The sequence below is a fragment of the Malaclemys terrapin genome, chromosome 4, assembly GCF_027887155.1.
Source record: "Malaclemys terrapin pileata isolate rMalTer1 chromosome 4, rMalTer1.hap1, whole genome shotgun sequence".
Lineage (NCBI taxonomy): Eukaryota > Metazoa > Chordata > Testudines > Emydidae > Malaclemys > Malaclemys terrapin.
This window is the reverse complement of record NC_071508.1, coordinates 76,658,172-76,680,594: the sequence shown is the minus strand read 5'-3', so window position 1 is coordinate 76,680,594 and position 22,423 is coordinate 76,658,172. Positions and strand designations below refer to the sequence as shown.

At 39.9% G+C, this 22,423-nt stretch overlaps 1 protein-coding gene across 2 annotated transcripts in view; it reads left to right on the top strand.

Annotated features, from left to right (window-relative positions):
- LRRC4C (leucine rich repeat containing 4C) overlaps positions 1-22,423 on the top strand; it is a 1,133,428-nt gene that overhangs the window by 357,699 nt on the left and 753,306 nt on the right. For both annotated transcript variants that reach the window (XR_008444790.1, XM_054026879.1), the window contains exon 2: positions 20,082-20,171. The gene's annotated coding sequence lies outside the window, so the exon portion shown is untranslated. The remainder of the gene's footprint in view (positions 1-20,081; positions 20,172-22,423) is intronic.

Genomic DNA, 22,423 nt, shown 5'->3' with positions numbered 1-22,423 from the left:
GAGCTTGTCTCAGCTGGGGAGTCATATTTCTCTATAGCGGACCATTATTGCTGGAAATGTTAGTTGTTCACTGTAGCAAGGCCTTAAGAACGTTAGGCTATGTCTACACTACAGACCTTACAGGGGCACAGCTGTACCGCTGCAGCTGCACTGCTGTAAGGTCTCCTGAGTAGCCGCTTTATGCCGATGAAAGAGTTCTCCCATCAAGTGCCATTGAAATATCAGGCCTTCAAACAATGATGGTATCTTTAAACATTGCCTGTGAGCTGTAGAAGTAGCCAGCATCAAAGAAGATAAATGACCATTCTGTACAACAACTAGGAAGGAGAACACCTGAAGTAAACAGCTCATGTTAGATTGCAAGGGAAACACCATGGAATGAATGTGTTCTCGATACAAGACAGGACCACTCATTTGTCATCACTAACCACATTAGGGCTATAGTGCACACTGGTGATTTGTTGGCATGCTGCTTCCAGAACTGTTGGATGCTTTTTCTGGCCAAGCTAGTTTCTCTCCCTGCCCCCACCCGCACCAATCACAGTTATAAATATAGCTATGGAATCCTTGTCTTATAGTCCCCATTTGAAATTTTCTGATGTAGTCCAGATACACTATTTCTCAATAGCTTTAGGGAAAAAATGGAAATGTTTGGTTTTTGTATCTTCTTGTGTGTAAAACCAGGTATGTCAGAGGGAGAGAGAAATCAAAATTAATACATGTAAAACACCTCCAAAATTGACCTAAAATAGCTTTTCTAGACCTAAAAATGTTCATTAAAGTCATTTCTCTCAGGAACTTCCACATCTAGAAGTGAGTTCCATCCCATTTCTAGTCCGGCAGGACTGCAAGATATCATACTTTCAAAAGACTGGCATTTCTATGTCTAGAAAAAGCTGGCACTTGCCTTGAGGTAAATCTTAAACATCCAAAGCTTTGAACAGAGGCAAATCCAATATTTGAATGCAGGAGGGAGGAAACATTTCCCTTGCTGGTGGATTAAAACAAAAATGATGAAGCTCCTCAGGGTTTGGGAATGTTAAGATAAATCCCAGATAGGGAATATGTGATGTGGTCAGCAGTATGGGTTAAATATTTGTATCACATGGATATTGCCTTTCTGTGTATGATATAAATGCTAAAAAGAGATTTTGAAAAGGAGTCTCATATTTTTCATTTTCCTCTTAAACAAATGGTTATGTGCGTAACCCACTCTAGATATAAAAAAAGAGCTATTTTGAGAGCTATTGATATTTGAGAGTTCTGAATTTCCACAGTGGATCTGTAGCAAATTTCCAATCCCAGGTGTTTCAGTAATTATGGTATACTTGAAATTTCACATTGTTCAATGGCTCTTGGTTCAAGGGTCCTCAGACTCTCATTCACCGTAATATAGTCTACTGTCAGTAAGCTGCACTGTAAAGAAAGGAATAAGATTATTAACTGGCTTGAGAGATCCAAAACAGATTTCCCTCTACACTCTGTCTTTATCATCTAAAGTGTTTCTGTTTTGTATGCAAAAAAAAAGGAACCTTAAAGGGGGAGCAAGATAGAGAGTTATGAGACTAGTTTTGAAACAGGGAGTCCCCTGGTTTCTCAGGTGTATTGACACATAAACTGATGAAAATTTATTACAGTTACCTCAAACTGCTTTTCCACTATCAGTCTCAGGTGAACAAACCATTCAAAATGCCATATACTCTTTTAGTCTAGATTAATGCATTAAACTTTCATTGATATTTGAGTTCTGCTGCAGGATACAAAACTATGGTCCTTGCAAACTTTCTACTGTTAAACTTAGGCTTGCTGTTTACTGGAAGCTATCACCATTAATGGTACCAAATTATAATCTGTTACACTAGTGTATATTCATAGATTTCAAGGCCAAAAAGGATGATTATTCTCATCTAGTCTGATCTCCTGTATAACACAGGCCAGAGAACTTCTCTGAAATAATCCCTACAACATATGTTTTACAAAAAAGCTATCTTGATTTGAAAATGGTCTATGATGCAGAGTCCACCATCACTCTTTGTAAATTGTCTGAGTGGCTAATTACCATCACTTATAAGGCACAATTTTTTATTTCCAGTCAGAATTTGTAAAGTTTCAACTTGGATCTTGTTATACCTTTGTCCTCTAGACTGAAGAACCCATTATCAAAAATTTGTTCCTTGTGTATTTAGTTACTGACAGTGATCAAGTCATTCGTTAACATTTTCTTTAAGCTAAATAAAGCAAGCTCCTTGAGTATATCACCATAAGATAGGTTGTCTAGTCCTTTAAGCATTTTCATGGCTCTTCTCTGAACAGTCTCCAATTTATCAACATTCTTGTTGAATTGTGGACACCAGAACTGGATCCAGTGTTCCAGCAGTTGCACCAATGCTACATATAACCTCTTTTCTCCTACTTGAGATTCTCTTGTTTTTGCACCCAAGGATCACATTAGCCCTTTTGGCAACAGCATCACACTGGAAACTCACATGCAGCTGAGTATCCACTGTGATCCCAAGTCACTGCTTCACAAGATTGAGTCTCCCATCCTGTAAATGTGGTTTACATTCTTCGTTCCTAGAAGTATACACTTACATTTAGCTATATTAAAAAGCATAAAAGCATATTATTTGCTTGCACTCAACTTACCAAACAATCCAGGTTGCTCTCTATTGGTGATCTGTGATCTTCATTATTTACCATTCCCCAATCTCCATGTCATTTGCAATCTTCAGTGATTATTTTGTTTTCTTGATTAAAAATGTTATAGTGTAGGGCCAACAATCCTGCAGGACCCCACTAGAAACACACCTGCTTGATGATGATTCCCTGTTTACAATTACATCAGTTGGCCAGTTTTAATCCATTTAATGGGTGCCATGCTAATTTTCTATCATTCTAGGTTTTTTAATCAAAATGTCATGTGATACCAAATCAAACATTGTATGGAAATCGAAGTATATTACATTACAAGTTTCATAAATGTGTTAATCTCGTAAAAAAAAAAGACACTAAGATCTATTGACAGGATCTATTTTCCACAAACCCATGTTGATTGACATTAATTATATTAGTCTCCTTTAATTCTTTATTAATAGCATCCCATATAAGCCACTCCATTATAACTACACTGGTCATCCCACTTACCTTTTTAAAATATTGACACAACATTAGTTTTCCTCTAGTCTTGTGGAACTTCCCCAGTTCCAACACTTATTAAAAATCAATATTAATGGTCCAGTGAGCAGCTCAACCAGTTCTTTTAGAACACCTGGATGCAATTTACAGGGGCCTGCTCATTTAAAAATGTTTAACTTCATTAGCTGCTCTTTAACATCCTCATGAGTTACTACAGGAGTGAAAAGTATTGTCATCATCATATATGACCACATCATCTGGCTTTTTTCCCAAATATATATATATATATATATATATATATATAGAATGCTTCTGCCTTCTCCACATTATCATTTATAATTCTACCCTTTCCTTCTTGTAATGAATCAATAACATTGTTAGGATTCTTTTTGTTTATCATATATATTTTAATTATATCTCCCTGTGTCCCTTTACTTCCCTTATCAGTTTTCTGCAGTTCCATGCTTCTGATTTATAATCATTACTATTGACTTCCCCTTTTGTCCATTTGTTATATATGTATATAAAAATAGCTGCCTTCACTTCCCCTCTAATCCAGGTCAATATTTTTAATCAATATGGCCTTCTTCCTTGATTCTGTTTTTTGGAGCATCTAGTAAAGTATTCTTTAAGCAATTCCAAGTTACCCTTCTTCTTTTTTGATTAAATTCTTCCTCATAGTTGACATGGATTAAAAATCTTTTCAGCTTTATGAAAGAGGCCCTTTGAGAGACCATATATGTATCACTGGTTTAGACTTTGCTCTGTTTTGCACATGACAAATGTGACCAAGTCATGATCACTTATACCTAAGCTACCACTAATTTTTAGTTCTCTTGTCAATTTTTATCTGTCAAGATGAGATCTAATGTAGAATTTCTCCATGTTGGATACAACAGTTTTTGAGTTAGGAAATTTTTATCTATAATTAGAAATTCCAATGATGTTTTAATACTGGCAGTGTGAGCTCTCCAGTATACATCACTCAGATTGAAGTCCCCCGTGATTACACTGATTTTTTTCCCCCACACATTATAGATAGGTGTGTAACAAGCTAGTCATCCTGTTCTGTAGTGTAACTAGGCGGTCTGTAGCAGACACCAATTATTACCCCATATTGTGCTTTTTTTCTATTAGGACATTGAACCATAATATTTATATTTAATTAAATATTTAAGATTGTTTTCTTTTGAGTTGTCGGTGACTCAAACAGTTAATGGCATTTCTGACATAGAGTGCCGCTCCCTCTCCCCTCTTGCCCACTCAATCTTTTCTAAATAGGTTATAACCATCGATTTTAACATTCAAGTCATGTGAATCATCCCACCAGGTTTCAGTAATACCAATTAGATTGAATTTATGCTCTTAAATGAACTATTCCAATTCCTTTTGTTTGTTACTCAAGCTCATAACATTGGTATATAGGCAATTAAAGAATTTCTTCTCATCACCTCCTTTATTTACTTGATTAATTTTGTTCTCAATGTCTCTATTTTGTACTACATGAGGGCTCATTTCTTCCCTTTTGGTATTAATGTAATGCCCTCCTGACTACTCTAGCCCACTTGTCCCAGAGAAGCATGGTTTCCCTTCTACATAGATGGGGGCCATCTGACGTATACAGCCCCCTCTCTCCCCATAGAAGATGGACCAATGTTCCACAAAACTAAAATCCTGTACCCTAAACCACTTACCTAGTCAGCAGCTCACTTCCAGAATCATCTGCCTTCTGTCTTCCTTCGCTCACAGGAGAGAAAGTATCTTTGAGAGGATTACTTGGATGTTCTTCTTCAATATTTCTCTGAGTTCCCTGAAATCATTATACAGTGTCATTTGTATCTCTGTGAACCATCATCAACCAACACTTGGCCATTGACTTCAGAAGCCTATCTTATCGTAGAGTGATGTGTTGTTTACTGGCTCTGGAAAGACAACATACCATCCTGTTTTCTCCCTCTCTCTTGCAGAATGTTCTTTCAGTTATTCTTAGTCTAGAATCATCAACAAGGATCATCTGTCTTTTTTTTTAGCTGATTAGAGATCTTTGCAGACAAGCTTGATTTTCTTACAGGTTGGGCCATGCAGCCATCTTCAGGTGTTTCCTGTGCATCTCTCCATTCCCCTAGACCACCTGGATCTTCAGAGAGATCTTCCACAGTTTCCATACTGAGGACTTAGTATGGATCGGAAACTTCTAGCTTTGTGGAATTCTTCCTGGTCCTCTTCTCTCTCTGGTGGCCACACACAGCCTGCCCATCCTCATCTGTGTCCAGTCAAATAGAATGCTGCCTTGATCTCTTGCTTCTGGTGTCTACAAACTGCCAAACCTCTTCTCTAAGTTCCTCTTTTTCCAAATCCTTTATGGCTAGTTCCGTTCTTCCTTGAACCTGGGGTACTCATGTTTCCTGAAGCTGGTTGTCTAGGAAAACCTCAGATTCTTTCATTCTCCATAGCATCTCTCTTGCCTTTCCAGTCCAAGAATCTTTTCTTCCAGCACAGCCACCAGCTTGCTGTCCATTAACAGGAAGTATCTTCAAGCAAGAAAGCAAACATGGCACTTCCATTGCAGATCACCACTACTGTTCCATCACTAGGCAGCCTAGAATTAAACATAGACCTGGAAGGAAAGCCTCTCACAATCCCTCTCCAAACTCTTTCTGATACTCTCCTGTTAGCTGTTCATGGCTTCTGACTTTTTATGCCAAGTATCTCTACTAAGCTCAGTTCAGCTCCACTCCACATCATCAGGGAATGATTAACCACTCAGAGACTTTGGCCAGTGAAGTTACTCCTGATTTACACAGGTGTAACTGAGCTCAAAATTTACAGTTAGAAAAGTTGCATTATTTTGTTTAGTCAACCTCTTTAGCAAAATAAGATTGGTCCCTGTTAAACATGGGCTTTATCCATACCCAACACCAATCTCTATGGTACCACAATTGATGACTCCTGCCAACTCAAATTGTCATTTATCATCATTTTTATTTGTTTTTAAATGCAGGCCAAGTTAATTTAGATTACTTTAGAGAATAAGATTTCATGAGACAATGTACCAAATTATTTCCTAATATCTAGTTATTTTACAGCCACTGCTTTCTCTCCATTTGCTAATTTAGTACTTCTATTAAAGAAGAAATCAATCAACTTTTTCTAGTAAAATCTATTCTGTAATAAGCCTCAGTGCTGCCTATTGTTTATGTTTGTTATGCTCTAGAAATTGTGATTTGTTTTCTCTTATTGTTTGTTCCAATATTTTTCTAGAGATAGAAGTTAGATATATGGGGTGGTGGTTGCTGTCATAATGCATCCACTAGCCTTACAAGAAAGAGAGCCTGCAGAAACTATTTACATTTGCATTGCTTAGTCAGCTATATTGATTTGCAAAGGCTGAAGCCAAATGAACAACTGGGGATACAGATGGGAAAAAAAAATAGGTATGTTCAGAATGAGGTCATGACGCAGGAAAGATAACCTAAAGCCACATTAACTATTGTACTACAGCAAGTGAGATGAGGGGGGGCTGTGACTGAGCCTTGAAATTGCATTTTTAACACCTCTGAATTGTGTAAAGGGTGTCTAATGGAATGACAAATGAGTGTTGATTGAATCTCAGAACAAGATCTTTACATGCTGTTCTCACTCCCAATAAGCTATTGCCCAGCCAGAACATGCACAAATAAATAGACAACTTTGAGAAAGACCTTGGATGGAGGTAGCACGTTGGAAGACCATGGAGGCAGACTCCCAAGAATACATCAGTGGAGCTATTACGCTTGCTGCTAAAGTTGTCTCCCTTTACTAATGTTCTGACCACATCACCCCAAACCTACTACCTCAAATCTCTTCTGACATCCCACCTTTTATCACATTAAGTTCAAGTTGTTTTCCCCCACCTTCAGAGCTCTTCACAATTCCTCTAATGCCCTTTTCATTTCACAAACTATTTCTTCTTAGTCTTACTCTTTAGTCCTCTCAGTTCTATCTATTGTCTTCTTCATTCACTTTAAACTTTGCAACTTCTTTCATCCCTCCCCGATGCTTAGAGTGACCTCCCACTTGTTGTGTTCAAAGTGTCCTTCCTCTCTCTGACCTTTCAAATTCTTCTTTAAGCACAAGGTGGGTTTTTTTTTTTTTTTTTTTTGCAAAGACTTTTATCATTTTTTGCCCTCTAACCAAATTGTTTAGCAAGGAAAAAAGTGTCTATCCTGAACTTTAGATACTTTGGACACAATATTAAAAAGGTATAATGCCATAAATACACCAGTAGGTTTCCACAAATGACAACATGTCTGGAATTATTACTGTGTTTACTATATATTGGTCTTGATTAGATTATAAATTTCTTGGGGCAGAGCTCATGCCTTTTTATAGTGTCATGTTTTTTCATGGTGCTCTGTAATTAATATAATGATAATACACTGTGGGTCCTAAAGCAAGGATGGAGTGAATAACTGGGGGAATAACTTGGTTAAAAAATGTACCTGGATGAACAAATTGTGAAACTCTCAAATGTATTTCATGTTTGAAATTATAGTGAATTTCATTAATCCGTAACTGCTTATCTATAGATCATTCATAAAAAAAAATCTTGGTTCATAGTTAAATTTAATTTAGCATTAGTCAATTATATCAGTGACATGGCATTGTTTTTCTTTATTGAATGACTCTTGACTAACCAATACCAGTGCAAATTTTGAATTGAATATTTGAATACAATTTGCACTTTACATAGTTGTTGGCTTACTCTGCAATTTTAAATTTGCTGTTTGTGAACATTCAATGTCTAATATTTGCCTTTTTAAAAGTGTTCATGCTGGTAAGGCTCATTCACTAGAATACTCACATAAAGCAAACTCCAAAAGGGTAGCAATGTGGTCAGAGCAAATCTGTTTAAAAATTCAAATGACTATTTGCAGAAAGTGATTGTTAGTATATTCCCAGCTCTACTTGATCCCATGCTTTGGTTGTTATCTGCCTTAAATGCTGGCATACACCAAAGGGTTACCTCAAGTCACATGAGCACCACCATTCAAAGTACTACTGTGAATCTGTTTTCTTTCTATCTATGACCATGATTCATGACAGCACCTAAACCCATAGGTAAGTACATCCCTATTTAGGACAGCACGTTAAGGCTGTGCTTAAGTTGAGGAATGTGTTTAAGTCCGATTGACTTCAGTGGGATTCAGTCACATATTTAAAGCTAAGTGTGTGCTTAAATGCTGTCCTAAATATGTGTGCTTTCTTGAATTGAGGTCTAAATATTTGGCACTGATCATCATAGTGCCTGAGAACCCCAGCTAATATGCAAGGTTGTTTATATAGCTGAACCAAATGATTGCAAGTATATTTGTTCAGCAGGCTTCCAGGCAATGTGAACAATCAATCACATGAGTATTGCAAATCACTAGGTGTCATTCCAGAAAGCATCTGTCTCAGCCAATGGCAGGGACTTTTGAAACAATCTGTACTTTATCTCGGTGTTTAACAAAAATCACACAACAACCAACACACCTTCAAAGCCACAAGAAGAAATGAATGAGTGGCCTACTGTTCCCTAGTTTTTTGATAATTGTCAATAGAGCTAATACTGTTACATGCAATTTGTAGTTACTTCATTGCAATTATCATAAGGATGTTCCTTATTCTAGACAAACCCCATCACTCATATCAAATGCTTAGTGACAGAGTCCCTCTGACATCTCTTGATGTTGCTAAGCGGTCTACTCTTTACTAATTTACAGTTTGCTCTCATGTTATTTCCCTCCATTTTAAAAAAATAATAGTTTTGAGAATGCAGGGAGAATAAAGCAAACATTATAGAAGCCTCACAGCACCTCTGTGAAGTATGCAAACATTAGATTCCCCACTTGTGAATGTGAAATAAAATGAAAAGAGGTGGGAGATGTGAGAAGTTGCTTAAGGTTAAACACTGAGTCAGTGCCAGAACTAGCAATATAAACCAGGGTCTTGTCTCCCATTCTCTTCTAACCACTTCACTGAGTTTGTCATTCTGAGTCTGTTTTTGAAAGCCTGAAACTGGGGGAGGTTTTAAATAAAGCTCAATTTGGTGGAATTTTGCCTTACTCTGAACAGAATTTCAGAAGCAGGGTTTGAAAAATGGCATAAATCAAGGACCAGAACCTATTCTTCTGAAGATAGACCTGCATATATTGTTTATTTTTATATATTTCACTCATTTATATGTAGAAATCTAACTTTTCTCATTGATAAATGGGGAAATTAGATGACAGGACAAGGTTGATGAGAGAGATCAAAAATAGGAGGTCCTATGCTAGGAGTTGCTGAGTGCTTCTTTTGTGGTGGTGAGCATCCTCAACTCCCTTTGACTTCAGGTGGCACTCAATTGCTTGAGGGATTAGGTCCTAAATGCACTGTTTTGTTATCCTTGTTTATTTCCAGTGGCACACACAGACCCATAATGTTTGTTTTTTTAAAATAGATTAACATTCAGAAGGGCACGGTAAATGATGTGACTAAAATGGAAAAAAGACTGAATAGCACAGATATTAGAATAGAGTACTCTGTATATAGCTAGTGTACCAAATTGAAACAAACACCACACAGCAGCTCTTCCTTTGGACTCTCTGAAGAGCTTCTGATGTCTTTGCTGTGCATGGTGATAAATTTTGGATGTAGGCACAATAAACTAGAAATTCTGTCACAGGGAAGCGTCTCACAGTGTTGAATGCATTTTTGTGGGGGGAAGAGGGCAAAGGAGAGAGTGAAAGGCTAGTGATTTGACAAAAGAACCAACTCGTGAACTTTTGTATCTCAGTTGTGAGAGAGATTACTGGCTTTAAGCCCAAACCAGTGCTTCCCAACATCGTTACCATACCAATCTGCATAGCACTTTGTACAGTAATTTGAGTCAACTCTCACAACCTCCTCTACTCATGTAGAAGCTTAAAGTGGTCCAATGTTCAACTACTTAGTCAATACTCTGCTTAGTTTTCTCTGACTGTTGGTGGTGTAAGATGGGAGAAAGATGTAAAACAAATTGTGTTGGTAAATCATCAGGTCCTACTCTTCCTTTGTAAAGCAGTGCTGAACCAGTGCCTTAGAAAGGTGCAGTCTTGGTTTTTGGATGATATATAAAACCAAATTCCCGACTATTTATGGTAATTAAACTTTTATTAGACTCCTTCTGTAGGAGTAGAGGTCTTGACCAAAATGTCAGTTCCAGCAATTACATTCTGCCTCGAACAACTTCTAAAAATGCAACTGAAAAAAAAAGTATTCTTTGCTTCCTATCCTAAACTGTTGTGTAGCATTACTGTGTGCTTTTAAACTGCTGCCTTTTAATCCAGAAGTATTTGAACAGTGGGTGAAGTGACTAGAGTTGTCCAGGAAACCAAATTGTTGTTGCATGAAAGCAAGTTTTCAGGAATATTTTTCTTCCTGAGTTGGGATGAAAAGCTAAAACAAAATTTTCATGGACCCCCCCCCCCCCCAAAAAAAAAAATAGTTTGGAAACAAGTTCCCAAGTTAACAAGAGTCTGGTTAATTTCACCACTGCTATTCAGGGGTGGGCAGCAGTGAAACTGATGATAGTTTCAGTCAGCAGCTGCTAGTGCTTCTAGGGTCTATGGCTCCATGACAGCCAGCCTGCTACACTGCTGGCTCCCAAGCATTCAAGATCCCAGCTCAGCCAATGCTGCCAGTTCTCTTTTAGCATGCCCATTTTGCAAAACTATCTGTTTTCAACAAGTCTGCACCTTCCAGTCACAAAGTGTTTAATCTGAATTCTTCAGACCGGATCTAAAGGGGACTCCTCTGTATAGTTGGTACGGCATTTTGTAATATGGTTTGTAATCTGGACAAATTGGAGAAATGGTCTGAGGTAAACAGGATGAAGTTTATCAAAGACAAATGCAAAGTGCTCCACTTGGGAAGGAACAATCAGTTTCACACATACAGAATGGGAAGAGACTGTCTAGGAATGAGTACGGCAGAAAGGGAGCTAGAGGTTATAGTGGACCACAGCTAAATATGAGTCAACAGTGTGATGCTGTTGCAAAAAAAGCAAACATGATTCTGGGATGTATTAACAGGTGTATTCACCCAAGAGTTCTAGTATTCACCCAAGAGTTCTGAAAGAACTCAAATGTGAAGTTGCGGAACTATTAACTAAGGCTTGTAACCTGTCCTTTAAATCAGCTTCTGTACCCAATGACTGGAAGTTAGCTAATGTAACGCCAATATTTAAAAAGGGCTCTAGAGGTGATCCCAGCAATTACAGACCGGTAAGTCTAACGTCGGTACCGGGCAAATTAGTCGAAACAATAGTTAAGAATAAAATTGTCAGACACATAGAAAAACATAAACTGTTGAGCAATAGTCAACATGGTTTCTGTAAAGGGAAATCGTGTCTTACTAATCTATTAGAGTTCTTTGAAGGGGTCAGCAAACATGTGGACAAGGGGGATCCAGTGGACATAGTGTACTTGGATTTCCAGAAAGCCTTTGACAAGGTTCCTCACCAAAGGCTCTTATGTAAATTAAGTTGTCATGGGATAAAAGGGAAGGTCCTTTCATGGATTGAGAACTGGTTAAAAGACCGGGAACAAAGGGTAGGAATTAATGTAAATTCTCAGAATGGAGAGGGGTAACTAGTGGTGTTCCCCAAGGGTCAGTGCTCAGACCAATCCTATTCAACTTATTTATAAATGATCTGGAGAAAGAGGTAAACAGTGAGGTGGCAAAGTTTGCAGATGATACTAAACTGCTCAAGATAGTTAAGACCAAAGCAGACTGTGATGAACTTCAAAAAGATCTCACAAAACTAAGTGATTGGGCAACAAAATGGCAAATGAAATTTAATGTGGATAAATGTAAAGTGATGCACATTGGAAAAAATAACCCCAACTATACATACAGTATGATGGGGGCTAATTTAGCTACAAGAAGTCAGGAAAAAGATCTTGGAGTCATCGTGGATAGTTCTCTGAAGATGTCCACGCAGTGTGCAGAGGCAGTCAAAAAAGCAAACAGGATGTTAGGGATCATTAAAAAGGGGATAGAGAATAAGACTGAGAATATATTATTGCCCTTATATAAATCGATGGTATGCCCACATCTCGAATACTGCGTACAGATGTGGTCTCCTCATCTAAAAAAAGATATACTGGCACTAGAAAAGATTCAGAAAAGGGCAACTAAAATGATTAGGGGTTTGGAACGGGTCCCATATGAGGAGAGATTAAAGAGGCTAGGACTTTTCAGCTTGGAAAAGAGGAGACTAAGAGGGGATATGATAGAGGTATATAAAATCATGAGTGATGTGGAGAAAGTGGATAAGGAAAAGTTATTTACTTATTTCCATAATACAAGAACTAGGGGTCACCAAATGAAATTAATAGGTAGCAGGTTTAAAACAAATATAAAGAAGTTCTTCTTCACACAGTGCACAGTCAACTTGTGGAACTCCTTACCGGAGGAGGTTGTGAAGGCTAGGACTATAACAGGGTTTAAAAGAGAACTAGATAAATTCATGGAGGTTAAGTCCATTAATGGCTATTAGCCAGGATGGGTAAGGAATGATGTCCCTAGCCTCTGTTTGTCAGAGGATGGAGATGGATGGCAGGAGAGAGATCACTTGATCATTGCCTGTTGGTCCACTCCCTCTGGGGCACCTGGCATTGGCCACTGTCAGTAGACAGGATACTGGGCTAGATGGACCTTTGGTCTGACCCAGTATGGCCGTTCTTATGTTCTTATGTGTTGTGAGCAAGACACGAGAAGTCATTCTTTCGCTCTACTCTGCGCTGGTTAGACCTCAACTGGAGTATTGTGTCCAGTTCTGAGCACCGCATTTCAAGAAAGATGTAGAGAAATTGGAGAGGGTCCAGAGAAGAGCAACAAGAATGATTAAAGGTCTTGAGAACATGACCTATGCAGGAAGGCTGAAAGAATTGGGTTTGTTTAGTTTGGAAAAGAGAAGACTGAGAGGGGACACGATAGCAGTTTTCAGGTATCTAAAAGGGTGTCATAAGGAGGAGGGACAGAACTTGTTCACCTTAGCCTCTAAGAATAGAACCAGAAACAATGGGTTTAACCTGCAGCAAGGGAGGTTTAGGTTGGACATTAGGAAAAAAGTTCCTAACTGTCAGGGTGGTTAAACACTGGAATAAATTGCCTAAGGAGGTTGTGGAATCTCCATCTCTGGAGATATTTAAGAGTAGGTTAGATAAATGTCTATCAGGGATGGTCTAGACAGTATTTGGTCCTACCATGAGGGCAGGGGACTAGACTCCATGACCTCTCGAGGTCCCTTCCAGTCCTAGAATCTATGAATCTATGGTTTAATATAAAATACAGTATAAATGTGTAGGTGGGTGGCTTGATTTAGATAGCTCAATTGATGTTTATTAGTCAAAGATAGATCAGTACAAACAGAAAGGTAAATACATACCAATCCCTCGGAAACAGCCCTGTAGCTCAAATCTGTTCAAAGTTGGTCACAGTTCTGTGGGCTTTTATAGCCTCTGTGTTTACTTTTCTCTACATTCTGTGATTAGTTGTATAACATTTATTTTTTCCTTGAAGTCAATACATCCTGTACAGGTACTATGATTAATTTCTCAATACATTTTGTTCCATATAAATTACAAAGTTCATCTGCTAGTAATTCTCCATTCTTTCTCTTAGTATAACTATGCAAAGCTTTATGGGAGACTGGTTCAAGTTTAGTACCAAACTCAGTTCCTCCAGTTTTTATACTTAATTGTGCAGTTAAACCATCCAACACAGCTGCAAAAATAGGTTATGAAAATGGGTCATGCCCTAGATATATACCCCTTCCTTTCAGGGCACATCCTACATAAGTTCAGGATGCTCATAGTCAAGTATACCTTTAGTTCCCCTTGACATAACCATGAGGGATGCTGGGAGCTCTAGGCCTATATGGGAACAAATGTAAGATCAATATCCTATGAAATACAAGCAGATTAGTCCATTTTTAGGTGGAACTTGAATATACTACTGAGTGTTTCACAAATTCTTAGTTGGCCTAACTAGTTAGGATTACAGATGAACTGATTTGAGCCTTTGCCAAAAGTTCTCTTTGAATCCAAATTTTTGAGATTAAAAAAAAAAAAAAAAGTGTTTTGTTCACTTGTTTGTACACACCCAGTTCCCCTAAGAAACATGGAATTTACTGCTTAACTCTGGGAACTGGAAGTCCGGGCTTCCAACTTCTATTCCCAGTTCTGTCACAGACATGCTGTCTGACTTTGGGAGAGTCACTTGACTCCTTTGGGCCTCAGTTTCCCCATTTGTCAAATGGGGAAATTGACTTTACTCACAAGGGAGTGTTATTAGGATTAATTGTAACATGCCTTCATATTCTCAAATGGAAAAGTCTTTGTAGCACAGCCCTGGATTTTTAAAATACTGCTTCTCCTTCAGGAAGTGCTTTCTTTACAGGAACTCATTGCTGTTCAGTAGACTGCAGCCTACAGGATAATGGGTACTTTAAGAGGGAAAGGAATGAGTGATACTGGTCCCATGATATTTCTCATGAACTCAATAAATCTTACAGATCTTACTAGATTTCCAAATTATTTGCTTTCTTAACAAAGATGCCAAACTCTTCTTTTTTGCACAATGCTATGTACTTCAGCCTTCACTAATCTATGTTGGGATTTCATGATATTTGGTAAAATGTGCTAAACTCAGTGCAATAGTTAGTAAAAACTATAGAAAACTATTCTTTTGCTATGATGATTATTTTTAGATCCTCACATTTTTTTATTTAATTAATGTAGCTGAATGTTTATTAGCACTAAATCCATCAGATACTGTTTTTCCATAATGAGGAATACCTCCCAAGGCAAATCCTCAGCCTCTCATTCTCCTCACGGGTTGATAGCAATACTGATATGTCATGCACTTTTCCATCCCCTCCGCCCAGTCTCTCAAGTCTCCCTCTTCCCTGCCCCCTTTCAGTTCTCACCAAACCCACCCCCTTCTTAATTTCTTACCAGTGTGTCTTAATTGTTTGTTTCCCTGTCTGTAAGGGTATGTCTACACCCAGCCGCTAGTTCGGCGGCTGGCAATCGAAGTTCTGGGTTCGACTTATCGCGTCTTGTCTGGACGCGATAAGTCGAACCCAGAAGTGCTCGCCGTCAGCTGCGGTACTCCAGCTAGACGAGAGGAGTACCGCGGAGTCGACGGAGGAGCCTGCCTGCTGTGTGTGGACCGAGATAAGATCGAACTAAGGTACTTCGAACTTCAGCTACGTTATTCACGTAGCTGAAGTTGCGTACCTTAGTTCGATTTGGGGGGTGAGTGTAGACCAAGCCTAAGGCTTTGGGATAAACTGTGCATGTGGGAGAGGGGAAGGTTGGGGGATTGTACCAGTTAGTGTGACCCCTCCACTGGCTGGTGACATCACTTAACATGACCCATCTCCAGAGACCAAGTTAGATATCCCCACCAGCTCCCCCTGTCCCTTCTCCCAACAAACCCCAGTTCTCTTATCCTCTTTTCCATCTCCTGCCTGCTGACCTACTACTCCCTCCACATTTCCAGCCCCTTCCCCAATATCCATTGACTGACTCCAGAGCCTCTATTTCTGTGACAAGGGTGCGACAAAACCCTGCATCCACACCTAACTCCTGAGCCTCCATCTCCTCTGTATAGAGGAGACAATTTATTACCCAACTCTGTACATGAGGGGAGAGGTCATGGAAGAAAAAAAGGGGGGGGGCATCTGGGGTTCCCAGCCCCAGAGAATCTCTTTTACCTGAGCTAGCACCCTCTCATTTCCAGATAGTTCACTCTCTCCCTGTTCAAAGCTCCTCTTTATGATAGGGACAGTGGGGGAAGCCCCTCATTAAGAGAGGGAGATGCAATTGCTTGATCCTGTGATAGATGGGGAAACACCATTGGGGGAATAACCACTAAGTAAAGGCTCAAAGAGAGCAGCCCAGAGGGGAGGAAGCCCCTCCCTATCCACCAGGCATCTGGTGACACTATTGGGGTCTACTAGGATAGCTCACTGAACTCACATCCTCCTTGTTACTTATTTAGCATCAAATCCTCCTCATCTCTCCCTCCAGCAATCCTCACCTCTCCCTCTGAGGGTCACTGGAGTTTTGCTCCTCTACTTCCCTTCTCAGTTATCTCCTCCCCACTCCTTCAGGAGACTCTTTATTCCTGCTCAATACTGCTGTCTTCTGCCCACCTTCCATCTCCCCTGATATGCATGTACCAAATTCCCATGTTTTTTCCTCTCTTTGCAACTATTGTCGCCTGCCTTAACCAGGCCTCAATTGATTGGAACTGTATTGTTTCTAAAGAGAATTGTTACTTTATGTTTGGCGCAGTTAAAGAAGCATGCTGCTAAGCCCTTTTACCACAAGTCTTCCCATAGTGCTTCCAAAAGCTCTCCCTCAGATTATTATTCCGAAAACAGAGGTCCATCTCTTGTCACTGGCAGCTGAATTGCCATTACTAGGTCTAAAAATACAAACCTCTGCCTTTTAAAATAACAATCTCTGTTGAAACATCTCTCTGGCATTGGTGGTGTTAGGGAAAAGTATAGCAAACAAAACATGTCCCTCCTCCCCCAACCCCAGATATCCGACCCTGTACCCTCACCCCAATTCCATTCCAACTGCCCTCACTGTTGACCACTATTCCTTTAACTCATTTGCGTCAATATCTTTACACAAGATGCCTCTGGCCCCACATCACCCCCTTAGTAATGGCAAACCTGGTGGCTGAGTCCACCCCAGTGGTGGTTAGTGTCCTTTTCTGCATTAATGGCCTCTGCTCCTGAGAAGACCCAAGCAGTTCCTTGTGCTGCTGCTGCAGTTGCTGAGTCTGCACTACACTGACAGCTGCAGCTGTCCCAGAGTGCCCAAGCAGTAAAATTCCACTTCTCATCCCTGCCTCCCTCAGGTTTATTTTATGTATGAAGGATTCTTCCCCTGCCACTTTGGAAATTCTTGTTCCCTAATCAAGGAGATTGTCATCTATTTGATCATCTCCAACCTCACCCCTTCCTCCTGCCCGACTTCTATTTCTACTCTAGTTCATCCGAACCCCCACACTTTCCTCTGTTCCATGTCCACATGTGACCTCTATTGGGCACAGCCCTCAAACCAAGCTCTGTATGAGTAATAATGAGTGCCTTCACCACTAGCCCCATACCGGGCTCCCCTGTGGTTACCAGTGAGTCACTGGGCACACAGGAAGCTGCTTACTACAACCCAGGTCTCTCCATCATTCCTCTGGCACTGTGAGCCAGTCTCCTCCATCACCACTTCCTCTATCCTCTGCATCAGCTGCTATTGCCAGACCTCATGACTCAATCCCCACCACTGGGGCAGGGGTGAGCCAGGGACCTAACTTGTGTCCCTGTCCTCCGTCAACACACCCTGGTTCTGCTTGGTTCTGTCGTTGTTCCTGTTCCACTATGGAATTTGCTTCAGCCACCATGCCTAATGGTGCCTGTCCTTCTACCCCAAGTCCTGTGGCTGTTACTGCAGTGCAGCCCTTCACCTTCTCCTGGGTCTCCTTCCCCAACCTCTCCAAAATACTAGTCCTCCTGCACCCCCTGTGACCTGGTCACAGAAGCCTTCTAGTTTACTGGTTGCAAGAACTAACTCTGATGGAGTAGGCTTACCAGGGAAGCCCTTATCCCACTCCCAGACTTGCAATACAAGCCCCTTCTCCACTGCCCTAAACTGTTCTCCAGTACCTTTCTTTTATGTCTTTCCACTACTGCAACCCCAATTAATGCCTCTCTCTTCTCCGTGTCTCTCCTGTAGAGCTGCAGAGCAGCCACAGACCCTCCTGACTCAGTAACCATCTTGTACCTTTCATCTAAATCTGATGGGATCAGGTACCCAGCCTACCTGTGACAGGTTCTGCTAAGGCGAATGAGCTTCTCTAGCTGCTCCTGTGAGTAGTTAATTACGTAGGTAGCTGAAGAGCAGTCAATTAGCTAAGGACACCCTGGGCCTAATAAACAGTTATGAAGGCTCAGTCAGCAAGTTCTTAAACACAGGAGGCTTCTAAGGACAGGTATTTCTTATGGGACCTGGGTAGGGAGCTTATACAGAAAGGGAGTCTAGGAAGGATATCCCTGAAGGGAAGGGATTCTGGAAGGGGAGAAAGCTGATAGTGCTAAGCACCTAGGAGAGACCTGACTTGAGCAGAAAGACTTTTTAGCAGGTGGATCAGATTGCAGAGGCAGTACATGCTGCTCTGTAAACAAGTTGCAGTGGTTTGACCTAAGTGGGGATCCTGTGTTCAGCAAAGGAACTGTTCTTTTGGTGATGGCAAGAGACCTGACTCCAGAAAGGGGTCCCTGGTCAAGAGGACTTTACTAATAGGGAACTTGGAAGGAAGAGACAAATGGACTCAGGTGTGGTAGACAGACTAAAGATTTACTCCCCCCCCCCATTTTCCACACACTCTTCCCACCAGCTAGATACTGGGGTTGAGTCTTGCTTGTGTACCATGTTTGGCCTTTGGCTAAATAAAGTAGATTCTTAGAGGGGGACTATTCACTACATAAAAGGTTTATTGAACTTACTGAAAGTTAGGAGACACTGTGGTTGTTCCACAATGGGCTGCCAGAGTGTATGAAGGATAACAGGCTAGCCTTCACACAATAGGTCACTGCAGGAAGGAGTTCACTTCAGTTGGAGGGTCAGGTTTATATATCTGAATTGTTAATATTGTCACAGGGCCAAGTTTTGTTCTCAATCTGCTTAAAGCCAGTCTGCATCTCTTAATAATTACACAGATATAATATGTCATAATCCTAGCTCCATGGAGGGCTGACAAAATTGTAGAGCTGTATCACACCACCTGCTTTCACTCCATGAGTATCCAATGCCAATACTGATATCTTTGCAAGTATTTCAATCATAGACTTTAGTGCATGGTCTTCTAGTTCTGGATTGTCTTCAACAGTGTATTCTTTCTATTATATTGTTCAGTTTGAAGTTACTAAGGTCTCCTAAGCAGTGAAGCCTACTCCACATTATATTTGGAAAGCTCTCAGATTTTGCCAGTGGAGTGAAAAAAAAAAAAAAAAAAGCGGGGGGTGGAGGGGAACTCTGCCTAAGCTGTCACCTCCGCTGCAGGGTTATTTTCAATGGGTGGGATTTTCAAAAGCTCTTAACACAGATCTAACTTTGCTCCCGTTGAAGTTAATGGTAAAGCTACCTTTGCCTTCGGTAGGAGCAGTTAGGCCAATGCTAATCACTCTTGAAAATCCTATTGCACATACACACTTACTAGTCCCTTGTCAAATATATTTGGAATGGTCAGGCTTACACCATTTCCCCAGCGAGACCATTCCGGAGTTAGATTTCACTGATAGAAGTTTGTCTTGCTACTCCACTCAAATTTCCCTATTCTTCATTTGTTCCTATTAGTAGCCATTCCAAAAGTGTAAAAACAAGTGCTATTCTGGAGTACCACCGAAACAAATTCCTTCAAATTGCTTCAAAATCCTTCTGTCCATATTGACCAAGGTGAAATGTCCTCATTTTCATCAGGAAATGACCTTTTGGTGACAATAATGGCACAGATTAATGGCCCTCAGCAAACCTGTAAAATGGAGGTGTTTTGCCACAATAGAAAATTCACTCTTTTTTAGAGAAAATCATAATCTTTTTCTCAGAGGAGAAAAGAGAGGGAGAAAAAAACAACAACCAACCAAACAAAAACTGTTCACAGTCAAAATTCCTTGTTTTCTGCATAGAAAAAAAATTGTGTCAATTATTGTGCCACAATAATAAAACCCTACTCTCTTTATTACATTGTGATTTCCTCCCCACTCCCCAATAGATGTGTCAATTGGGAAAGTTTTGTTTTTCAGCACAATACTGCTGGTCACTTATGTGCAATCTTTCACTAGTCTAACGTAATGTCTTTTTTTTTTTATTTGTCTTCTCCAGAAATGAATTTCTCTCTTGCAAGAATTCAAGATAGTTTATTGATGTGGGAGCCAAACAAGCTGACATTTGATTGGATAGTCTGAACATCAAGTGAGTTCAATGGATTTATTTTAATGATGATTGCATGTGAGTTTAGGCGAATGAGTGTGACTGATTTCACCCAAAGAGCTAATGGTTAGAGATTTCAAAAAAGCATTTGGCTAATAATAGCACCGAAAATAATATGAGAAATTCTGTCAGAGGTCAGGCCTTTCTGTTGCCTTTACTGTAATTTTGCCTTCTACCTTATGGTACTCAGTCTCTTCTAGGTGAGATAAGCCCAGAGAACATCTTGTAAGTGAAAGCCCCAATTTTCCTTTAAAAGGAATTAAATTTTAAAAGTAATTGAAAGGTCCATCTGCAAGATAGACTCTCTTTGGAATCCTCTTTAATGATTCATTTTCTGTCTTCGCTTAATTGAAGTTAATGGGAATTGTTTTTCTTCAAGAATCACGCCCTTAGGTAAGCTGTATTAGGGAACATGTGGAGGCAGCAAGCCATGAAGCTAGCCCTCCTCTTCTGGACCTCTGGCGATGTTGCTGACTTGTGTGTCAACTGAAACATGAATGTAAGGCCATAACCTGCTAAATGTATGGTCATCAGTGGGAATTCTGTCTCTGCTGAGGATGCTGTCTCTTAGCCTGGCTCATAAACATTAGTCTTCATCACATGCTACTATGCAATAGATAACCTCAGCTCAGGGAGAATCCATGACAACACAGGCCAGGATTTATGATAATTCATAAAACTAAGCACTAGAGAAAATTACACAGAGCCTGCCTGGCCAAAGTCTAGATAGACCTCACTATTAGTTCTCTTGCCCAAAAATAGCATCATCTTGACCTTTATGTAGCAGGAATGCTACAAACTAAGCTACAGAGAGGCAGCCAATGATGTAAACTTTGATTAAACTTTTCAGCTCTGAGAAGATCCTAAGTAATATTAATGACCTTCTCAGGTTTAATGTACTAATACACCAGGGAAGGACAAAAGGCCATTTATTCTAAGTCTCATTGCAATATGCACTAAGCACGGTCAGTCTGGAATAGCAAAATCATCTCGGATATTGCTGTTGGTGGGATTGTAATGCTTGATTTTTTTCCCCTATTTTTGTTGGACATCAACTGCCTAGAGCCCTTTTGGTCTGATATAGGTCCAGTGTAAGATTCCGGTGGAACACTCATTAGCTCTGTTTGGATTCTGCAAAAAGAGCGTCTGTGAAATTTCATTTGAATTTTCAATGGTGGCTTGGTTCTACCATGTTCATAGTCTTGCTGACTTCTCTCCTACCCCCCTTCTCAACACTATTCATAAACATTAGTGAGAACAGATTTTGCTCGCCCAAATACTTGGGAATTGGATGTTTGTACTGTAAATACCCAAATTCTCATGACTGCAAAGGATTTTGTATGTAATCAAAAAGTTTCACTGTTGTTTGATAGTTGCTATTCACTGCTTATAGTTCTTTATCAGTTATTCTTGTGCTTAAAAAGCTCCAGTGAGGGAGTAGAAATGATATTATGGCCTGGTCCCCACTAAGCCCCCACTTCGGACTAAGGTTCGCAAATTCAGCTACATTAATAACGTAGCTGAATTCGAAGTACCTTAGTCCGAACTTACCGCGGGTCCAGATGCGGCAGGGAGGCTCCCCCGTCGATGCCGCATACTCCTTTCGCCGAGCTGGAGTACCGGCGTCGATGGCGAGCACTTCCAGGATCGATCCCAGAACATCGATTGCCTGCCGCCGGACCCTCCGGTAAGTGTAGTCGTACCCTATGTGACTTAAATGACCAGTTACTATTCCAGAATAGTGAGTAGGCAAATTGTAAAGTTTTTAAACAACCAATACACTAAAATTTGTTCACAAACACGTTTCAAACAATTATGAGTATTAAATGAAATAGTACACATTGGTCTGTTCACAGATGACTTATGAAAAGAAATAAGGGCTAAATTCATTGAAGTTCTTTTGCAACCAGTCATTCAACTATCTGTCTGTGGTATCCAAATTCATCCCTTTAACGAGGAAAATTGACTATGTATATTGCAAGATTAGATTGCAGAGGAAAACAAATATTTTCATGAGTCTCATCTGTACATCAAAATGTTTCTGTTCAAAAATGTGTTTAAAAGATCAATAGTAATGTGGTTTAAGTTCAGAATGTTCGTTGTTTTGGAGAGAAAATAGATTTTTGAAACTTAGTATGTTCACTAAAAATGTCCTTAGCATTTTTTTAAAAGTTATTTTTTTAAAAACTTATTACAGTGCTGATGTCTCAAACCCAATACATTCTTGTTCTAGA